The following is a 9,143-nucleotide window of genomic DNA, read 5'->3' on the forward strand; positions in this document are numbered from 1 at the left end:
TCTCTCCATCTGCCTGCAGTAGAACTGCACCCATTCCTTCTTTGGATGCATCCGTCGAGATCTTTGTCTTCTTTGTTGGGTCAAAGAACGTCAGAACAGGCTCTGTGGTAAGGAGAGTCTTCAGTCGTCCCCATTCTTGTTCATGATCAGCTGTCCATCTGAACTCGCCTTTATCACACAACAGTTCTCTCAAATAAACAGTTTTTGAAGACAGGTTTGGTATGAACTTCCAGATAAAATTGATCATCCCCATCACTCTCAATACAGCTTTTCTGTCTGTGGGTCTGGGCATTTTGAGTATTGCTTGTATCTTACTCTTGTCTGGTTCCACACCCCTTTCTGGGTCGGAATCTGATAATGTTCTCTCTGTATGTTTGCATTTAAGTCCTTTGGATCCATACAAATACGTAGATCACCATTGGCCTTCTTCACACACACCATTGAATTAACCCACTCTGTAGGCTCTTCCACTTTTTCTATGACTCCCATTGTTGTCATTTTATCCAGCTCTTGCCTCAGCTTTTCACGAAGTGGTGCTGGAACCCGTCGTGGTACATGAACTACTGGCTGTGCATCTTTTTTCAACTGTATTTTGTAGGTGAATGGTAATACTCCAAACCCTTCAAAGATGTCTGGAAACTGTTTCACGATTTGTTCCACACTGTTCTATGTTTCTCCATTATTTATGGTGCATATTCTTCTTACCAGACCCAGATCTTCACATGCCTTATCTCCCAACACAGACAATCTGGAACAACCACAAACATGAGGTAATGTTCTCTGTTTTTAACTTTTACTCTGAGAGTACATATTCCTTTTGTTGGAATGTTCTGGCCGTTGAGTTGCACAGTTTTCTGACTTACGCGCGACTTGATTTTCATTGCTCTGACATCATACACTGAAATCAGATTAGCTTTTGCTCCTGTGTCTAGCTTAAGTGATACTGTTACTCCATTTTTTTCCAGAGCAGTCATCCACTTGTCCCGTGCAACACTATTCACATCAGCCTGTTCTGTTCTTTCTTGACTGATATCGGCCTTCTGCACCATTCCAACGAAGAATGTGTCACTGAGGGATGTTTCTTCCACTGCATGCATATGCTCTCTTTGACTTTGTCCACCTTTTGAAAAGCATTGTTTTGCAAAATGATTCTGCCATTTGCATTTAGCACAGACTTTGCCATAAGCTGGGCACTGCTTTGGCAGGTGACTTTTGCCACATCTCTTACAGTTAAACAGTTCTGTCTGCTGTTTCAGTTTACTCATTCCCCTTTTCTGCATCTTCTCTCTTACTGCAGCTATGGCTGAACTGTCACTCCCGCTCATCTTTGTGTGTTCACTAAAGGTTTTAGCATGCTGAATAGCTATCTCACTGGCATGACATATCCGCACTGCTTCATTTAAGGTTAGCTCTGTCTCTCTCAAAAGCCTCTCTCTCACTTTTGTATCATTGATGCCGAACACAATTTGGTCACGGACCATTGAATCTTGCAACAGTCCGAATTTGCATGTTTTAGCTTTCAACTTTAAATCAATTAAGAAACTGTCAAACGTCTCTCCTTGTTGTTGTAGACGAGAGCGAAAAACATACCTCTCAAAAGTCTCGTTTTTTTCTTGGTGTGCAGTGCACATCAAACTTTTCCATCACCACGTCATATTTGCCTTTGTCCTCGGCCTGTGCAAACACGAGTGTGTTAAACACTTCTATTGACTGTGGTCCCGCGACGGTGAGAAGCAATGCAATCTTGCGTGCATCCGATGCTTCATCCAAGCCCACTGCTTGCAAGTACAGCGTGAATCTCTGTTTGAACATACGCCATTCGTGATCAATGTTTCCAGTCCAGTTTACAGCGTCAGGCGGTTTAACACTTTCCATGACGATCGTCCACTCCTGGTACCATGTAATGTTTCTTATTTCAATGAAGAAACTGTTTGTAATTAAACTTATCTTTTAATTCACTTTCAGGTTGCGAGCAGGAACAGCAACAAACACACATGTCATGATCTAACTCTCTGTCAGTCTATATCACAGGTAAGTATAATAATACTGACACCTGGTGGTTAGTTTCTATATATACAACTATACTATCACTACAGAACCGTTTAAAACGATTCAGTTCGATTTATCAACATGTAATGATTGAGTTTCTCACCTCATGGCAGCATTAGACTGGTATTTTCTAATGTTGTCATACTGGCTTTCATTCTCTTCTAGTTGGTTCATCCCTTTGTTTCTATGGTACAGGACAGTTACATACTGGATTTCTTCTGTATCTTCGGAATCAGACACTTTTTCTTCAGTCTGATTTCTACTGATATTGTTGAGAGTAATTAAAGAATAGAGGACATCGTTTTGATTCGCAGGATCAGATTCAGACATAGGTCCATCATGAGCTGATATGTTGACATAAAGATCATCCTAAAATGAGAAAATTACTGTTACATTTTATTAGTGGCAAAAAGAACCATAAATGAATAAATTGAGTCAAACAATGTGGTGTTTGCATTTTATCTTAATGCTCATTTGGTCTACCTGCTTTTGTGTGATGTGATCAGGTGTGTGTTGTTTCTTCCTGCAAGAAAAACATTTTTTAAATGTAGTTAGGAAATAAAAATAAGTTTGATATACTTAGAGATGGAAAGTAATTAATTACAAACACTTTCGTTACAGTACTTGAGTATGTTTTCTACTTTCTTGAGTAAAATTTGTGGCTCTTTTACTTGAGTAAAATGAAACTAAAGTATTCAGTTTCGCTACATTTATATTTCACTTGACTGGAACTCAAACTGCTGGGGTGGAGCCCAGAACTTTAGACAAAAAACACACATACCTTCGATATTACACTCAGTTGATAGAAGGATCCAGTTATTGCATTGTTGAAGCAAGAACAATGTAAGCAGGGCTCTGAACCGGTTCAAGGGACGAAAACGAAAACCAGAAACGAACGAAATTTTGACAGGAACAGAACCAGAAACAAAAACAAAATAAATTTTTACAGTACCGAACAGAATCAAAAACTTGAAATGGCCATTAACCGGTTAATAATGTTATTTTATCGTTCCATTTAATATTTGAAATTTGCTGTCAATGAATCATGAATTCCAGAAGTACGGCATGCAAATGTGACGCTGAAGCCAGCGAGTGAAATGTCTGCTCAGCTGTGAACTCATCATAGGTCAGTCTCAATGACAACGCACCGCACTTAGAGTTTATCTGAGTATAGTGTGAGATAAATTCAACAGATCACACACATCTGCAGCCTTCTGTGAATGGAGAAAACAGAACAACTAACCCCTATAGGCTTACATAAAAAGGGATATAGGCATATACACTAAATATATATTCACTTAAATCATGTTGACAGATTAACGAAACAAAAGAAAAAGTGTGCTAAATTATGGTTCATTGTGGCATGTTCCAAAGATTTCGGAAAGGAAAACAAAACTGCAGAGAGAAGTTTTCTTTATTTTGCAAAAGCTTTACATTTTTAATTATTTAGCAAAAGCTGAAGCTTTGAACAAACTAATGTCTTGCTTAAACCAATCAGCTTTGGTATGACCATCGCGCTGACACAACATAATTTTGCTTTATTAAAACCTGTACATTAACTAAATAAAATAGATTTAAAGAAACAAATAAAAAGTTAGACTGCTCCATTGTACTATATGTTGCGTTCGGAGTGACCGCGCCTTACGGTGCTGATACAGCTGATGTGAAGGATGATGTTTTATGTAGATAAAAGTACAAACACTATAAAATAAATTATATTTTAGCATCCAGATACGTCGGGAACATGGAAACATTTGGATTCGTGCCGGATGAGAAGATGCGGGCATCAGCTTCAGTTTAAATTAATTTGTTTTTGGATTGACGTTTTTATAGCCTAAACTTGTTTTGTTTTCGAAAGAAACTAATGGCTGTTTTTATAATGTTTGTAAACATTTTGCTTTAGACTACAGGCGTCTTAGCCTTCATTATTTCTTAAAGTAATAGGGCTAATAAGAAGCAATGCTGCAAGTTTTTTTGTTCACTTTCAAAACGCAATCTCGCAATTTTTTTTCGCGCCAAATTTTTGTTTATTTAAATATTATTTTTGCTATTCATTAACCATATTATTGATATGAAATAAAAAAAATAATAATAAACATAATGTGCATTACTTTTATTAGGGATACCAAAATAATATCTGATCATTTGTACATTCAGATTTTACACGCACTTTTAACTGTACTCTTGGAGTGGGACTGAATCAGTCATTAGTGATTTTCTGTTCGTGTTATATTCGGTGGATGCGCATGCGCGAGCTGCATGTGAGAGCAGTGTTTATAGAGCCAAGAATAACCGCAGCCGCCACGAGACACGCCTTCAGTCGAGAAGGGTCTGGCTGCAGACTTGCACTTGCACTCTCAGACACTTGCACTTCCGCTAGTGACATCACTTGCAGTCTTTATTTTTTATTTTGTTGATTTTTTTTATTACTTTTTGTTTGAATCTCTCAACATTTTACAACAGTAGCCAGGTGGCGAAGACAAGAAAAAATAAACTAAATTACAATGTCACTTACACTCGCAATCGACACAAATCGTGCATGTTACCAATGGAGACAAGATGCTGTGGTGGTGATTAAATGATTAAAACTAAATTAGTAGGCCTACTACTATAATGTACAGGGTCCTGCAAGAAAAAGACAGAACAGCAGAATATGAACGCAATGCTCAAAGTCTTTCATTAAGTGTTTTCCTCCTGTAGTAAAAACAAACACGTATTAAGGTAAACATGGATTAAGGTACATTAAGTTCAATTAAAAGACCAAATATGACCAAATATGATATAGTTATTATTTAAAGTGCTACAAGGTAAGCAGATGGCTATGAACACAATGCGCAAACTTTGTCCTCCCATACAACAAAACGCTTAAAGGGTTAGTTCACCCAAAAATCATAATTATGTTATTAACAACTCACCCTCATGTAGTTCCAAACCAGACCTCCATTTATCTTCAGAACACAGTTTAACATCACTTCAGTCAGTCTACTGTTTGAGTACATGAATTACTCCGGGATATTGGTTTGTTTGAACTCAGAGGGAGTGTCAGCCACATAAAAAAAGATAACTGCTCAAGTCATTTGTGGATTAAAACGATTCAGTTCGATTTGGTGAACTGGTTAAAAAGATCTGGTTACATCGAATGATTCGTTCATGAACCAGAGATCACAAACTGCTTTGATTTGAACTCTCTCTGACAACAGACACGGAAGAGAAGACAATGGTGAATAAAGTCGTAGTTTTTGCTATTTTTTAACCAAAATGTATTTTCGATGCTTCAGAATATTCTAACTGACCCTCTGTTGTCGCATGGACTACTTTGATGATGTTTTTCTAACCTTTCTGGACATGGACAGCAGACCGAACACACAGTTTCAATGGAGGAACTGAGAGCTCTCGTACTAAATCTAAAATATCTTAAACTGTGTTCTGAAGATAAATGGAGGTCTTACTGGTTTGGAACGACATGAAGGTGAGTTATTAATGACATAATTATTATTTTTGGGTGAACTATCCCTTTAATGTGGCCTAATAACAGACTAAGATGATAAAGACAATTCAGTAGGGCTAGCCTATATGTCTTTTGTTGTTGCCTCAATGTATACAGACCAGAAAATATGTACGTGTCATGCATTATGAAATGCATTAAGTGATTTTAAAAGGATCAACTCTGTACAGACAAGCATACGAGTACACTGATATAAACTAGTTTTAGACAGTTTATTCTATATGGAAAAATGCTTAACGTGAAACTTTGCATGTTGTGTTTATTCTGGGCTCACGTGCTTGCCTGTACCTATTAGTTATGTATTTTATTAATGTAGAGAAGCATATTGAGTTTGGCCTTTATCATCTTAGTCCGTTATGCCACATTTTGCAGTATGTAAGGAAAATAACATATACATATTCATTATATTAATGAACTGTATATTTAATTAGAAAATGTAATAGCATCTTAATATATTAAGCCATGTTAAGTTTTTTTTTCCACACTTAGCGAAAGACTTTGCACAAACGTTCATATTCTGCTGTTCTGGCCATGGATTTGCCGGTCTTGTCTTTTTCTTGCAGGACCCTGTACATTATAGTACTAAATTAGTTTTAATCATTTAATCACCACCACAGCGCCTTGTCTCTATTGGCAACATGCAAGATTTGTGTTGATTGCAAGTAACGTCACAGGAAGCGGAGAGTGCAAGTAGCTATTGCAAGTGACAGTGTAATTTAGTTTCTTTTTTCTTGTCTTCGCCACCTGGCTACTGTTATAAAATGTTGGGAAATTCAAACAAAAGTAATAAAAAAAAATTCAACAAAATAAAAAATAAAGACTGCAAGTGATGTCACTAGCGGAAGTACAAGTGTCTGAGAGTGCAAGTCTGAGAATGCAAGTGCAAGCCTGCAGCCAGACCCTCTTGCTTCAGTCACACACACTCAAGAAAGACACGCCATGCGAGCCATCAAATGACTACACGACATTCGACAACATAAATAGCACGAATTATGGTTTATCACCGCATGGCATCCTGGTGCAAAAAAAAAAAAAAATGGGTATAAGCCATGAAAACGTAACCATACATGGTTGACTTAAAACCAGCTACGGCTGTACTAAGCGATAGTTTATGCTAATATAAACGCAAAAGGATCATGGGGCACTAACCTTGTTTTGATATAAATGCCTTTTATTCACGATGTCTTGGCTAAGTACTTCATTACCCACAATCCTGAACAATCCCACAGTGTTGCATCTGATTGGTGGAGCTCGTGTGACCGTCTGGTTAAACCCCGCGAAGGTCCGTGAAGACTGAAGATCATTAATAAAAAAAATAAATAAAATAAAAACCTGTGTTGCATTTTTGCATGGTAGACTTATCAGTGCAATCATGATCTCCTTGGCTGCCATGAGAGTTTTGCAGGGAGGTTGGTAACTTTAGTTAGCATTATCGTCCACTTAAGCTAGGCTACTGTAGCCTTCATATGGTATGAGTCATATCAAGCATTTTATAATGCCACTGTCAAAACAATATTTAGCCTAGGCATACCTTTTTGTGGATTTACTGATCATTTGTGTAATGGCAACGACATGTGTTGACGACTGAGCGGTGAATGCGGTCAGGTACAAAGCACTGCACCATGTTGCTGACGTTATCGTTAACCACTTTCACACACGCACACAATATAAAATACACAGTGATAAATATAAAAATCAATACACAATACCTATATAAAACACTATTTATTTACACAATTAATACTGAAAGAACTGCTATTACTGCACATTCACTATATAAAATAAAATTCACTGGAGGAAAAAGTTCGCACGGGCAGCCGTCATCAGATTTGGAAGTCGCTCAAAAGGCTCGTTCGCGGCTGTGGGCTTCAGTCGAATTCAATGAGGCGCGGTGGTTTATGGGATGAGTAGTTCCTGCGCTCGAAATGAAAATATGTACACAGTCTTGTACCTTTGACTTTTTTTGGATTTTCTCTTAAATTTTTCACTCGAAATGATATGTTATATGCTTATGAATTCAGCCGTAGCTGGGCGGGACTGTGATGCTCTATTGGACATGTTAAGACAGTTTACCTGAAGACCGTGATCGATTCTCAAACCGGTTGTTCTCATGAACCGCTTCTGTAGTGATCAGAGTCTTTGGACTCTTTGAAGCAGACCGTGTCGAGTCTGAGTTTAGTTTTGTAAAATAATATATACATATATATATATATATATATATAGAGAGAGAGAGAGAGAGAGAGAGAGAGAGAGAGATAATAATAATAATATAGAAATAAACAGTATTATTTTGCATTGTTAAATTGGGGCATATAAAAAATTCTAAATGTGAATTTTCTTTGTCTTGCCAGTTTTATTGTTTTATTATTGTTTATATACTGTTCTTGTATTTATTGATATCTAAAAATAGCTTTTATTTTTATATTTTCAGTTTGATTTTCATTAATAAAGTAAAACAACTAATTTTGTTATGTAATGTTATTATTTGAATGCATTCATTAAATTTTAGTTTCGTTTTTATTCTCATTTGGTGAAAAAAAAATCAAATTATTTTTATTTTTATTATTATTATTATTATTATTATTATTATTATTATTATTATTATTATTATTATTGTTATTACTATTATTATTATATTTTTCAGTTACACAACATTTAAAATCTTGGTAACATTGGCTGTCTAAGTTGTGATTATGATTTCCTTTGACTGGAAAAGTCTTTTCAGAGCAAATGCATGGATATTAAGATAAATATGAGATAGATTAGGATAAGTGTTGGATATTGTATAAATTGTTGTACCTCTGCTTGGAGATCAGCTGATACAGAGATGCAGGAGGATCGTTCAGGGTTTGTGAAATGATGGTTCTGTGTGTGCAGTGGTCTGACGCACGAGGCTCGCGCGCGGGACGTGGAGCAGGTGTACCTCCGCTGTGCTGAAGGAGCTCTTGAGTGGCTCTATCCCACAGGAGCCCTCGTCGTCACCCTGAGGCCCAACCTGCCCTCAGCGGAGGGTCACCTGCACGCCTGTGTCAAGCCACGGCCGGACTCTCGTGGAGCCACGCTGTACGTGGAGCGGAGCGGAGCGCTGTGTCTGCTGTTGACGGAGGAGGACCAGGCGTCTGGACGCGTACGCTGCTTCAGTCTCAGTCTTTTTTTTTTTTTTTGGCAACAGAATCATAATCACGGCTTAGACAGCCAGTGATACACAGTACATTCAATGCATGAACCAAATATAATAATAACAATCATCATAATCAGGTATGCTTTTCCATGTCTTTTATTAAAACAGAAAATATATATATTTCAATTGTATTTATTAATATACACTAATTATCAATACACATTATTATTGTTTACCTTATTTTTATTTATTTATTTATTACAAAATAAAAGCATTAAAGAATGTAAAATGCCATCGTCCCAGTTTTAGTATTGTTTACATACTATTATAGTATTTTTGTTTTATTCATGATCCTATTTCATATAACATTTTTTTTTTTTTTTTATCTTCATTTTCTTTTTGCATTACTTTAATTTGAATAATTCTAGTACTTGAATTACACATACTTTATTTCAATGAGTTGCCAAG

The sequence above is a fragment of the Carassius gibelio genome, chromosome A1 (genome assembly GCF_023724105.1).
Source record: "Carassius gibelio isolate Cgi1373 ecotype wild population from Czech Republic chromosome A1, carGib1.2-hapl.c, whole genome shotgun sequence".
Lineage (NCBI taxonomy): Eukaryota > Metazoa > Chordata > Actinopteri > Cypriniformes > Cyprinidae > Carassius > Carassius gibelio.